Here is a 1,527-nt window from a genome sequence, read left to right on the forward strand (position 1 = left end):
GGTGGAACTGTTCATTCTAAATTTGCCAGATTGGAAACTAAAATTAAAAGTACATTAATAGTCCATTAGTTCTTTCTGACATAGGTTCTTTTACTTTATAGACCAATTCTTAGAAACATACTGAGATGTTAATTTACCTGCCTCTTGGTTCACCCAAGCTTTCACAAAATATCAAACACCCCACACAAAACACTCTTAGACCTTTACCCTTCTGAAATCCTAGCAGCATTAGTTTTTTTAGCTGGGAAATAGGAAAATACTGGGGGAAAAAGTAAGGAAAATAGGACAAAGCAACAAAATCTTAGAAGCATCAAATCTGAGCTAATGTTGACTTAAAAAAATAAAACCTGAACATTGTGTCAGCATCAAGATCATCGGAAACACCAATTCCAGCAGACCAAGTACCAGTACAAACATAGGTAAAGGTCAAGAAATTTAGCCTACTTGATCATCTAAATTCAACCTCCAAGCATTTATAATTTATCAGAAATCCTCTAGTTTCCCACCGACTTCCCTACCTTGCAAGAACTGAAGATGTTCCCAGAAGCAGGTACCTATTTGACTGAACAGGTACCTAGTGATCAAAGTAATATCCCCTGGTCTTTTTCCCTAAGAGATCAGAAACACTGGAAGCCCTTTTCAGGGAGCGGTGAAATATTTCTGTTGAGCCTGGTATTATCAAAGTGTTCTTCAATGTAAGAGCCAGATCATCCAGCAGCTAATCTCAGTAACGGCTTAAACAAAATCACTATTAGAAATGAGATGACATTTAATCATCTTTAAAAAGGTTTAGAAATTAAGTTGTACAAACTGTTCACAAGTGGCTGAAAGTGAAGCTGTGGCTCAAGTGGTAGAGCGCTAGTCTTGAGCAAAGACTCAGGAGTGCCCAGAGCTTGAGTTCAAGTCCCAGGACCAGCACCAAAAAGTGACTGAAATGAGAAAAAAAAGATGCCTTAGTCTCATGCCCTTTCAGTAGGACAGAGGACAGGTACCAGGAACTCAAAAGTTTATACAACATAAAACGCACTGATTCTCAGCACAATGGCTGCAATAAACCCAAGAATTGGGTAGTGTTGAGTAAAAAAATTTCATATGAGGATCCAAATTCACAATACCACATTTCCTCAGACCTTTCCCTATCAAACAAAACTAGTAATCTAGTTAAGGTACAGAAGAGAGGAAGAAAGGCCTCAAATATTATTTGAAGTCATTTTATCTAAAGGACAGAACATTTAACAGGAAAAGGGAACTCCAGAACTATAGCAAAGCAGCTACTTAAGATCTGAAACACACCAGGTGCAAACTGGAATATGGAAGCCATGAAGAAAAATACAAGGCTGCTAATTTGTTTGTATAAATGGCAAAGGCAGCTCCCAGACTTAATAACATTTATCCTGATCAAGAGTTCAATACCTAAAGTAGATCTGAAAACGGGAGTTGAAAACAAAGCAAAGCCCTGGTGGCTCATACCTGTAATCCTAGCTACTCAGGAGGCTTAAATCTAGGATCATTCCAGTAGTATTGACT

This window comes from Dipodomys spectabilis, unplaced genomic scaffold, assembly GCF_019054845.1.
Source record: "Dipodomys spectabilis isolate Male_0828 unplaced genomic scaffold, ASM1905484v1 ptg000043l, whole genome shotgun sequence".
Classification (NCBI taxonomy): domain Eukaryota; kingdom Metazoa; phylum Chordata; class Mammalia; order Rodentia; family Heteromyidae; genus Dipodomys; species Dipodomys spectabilis.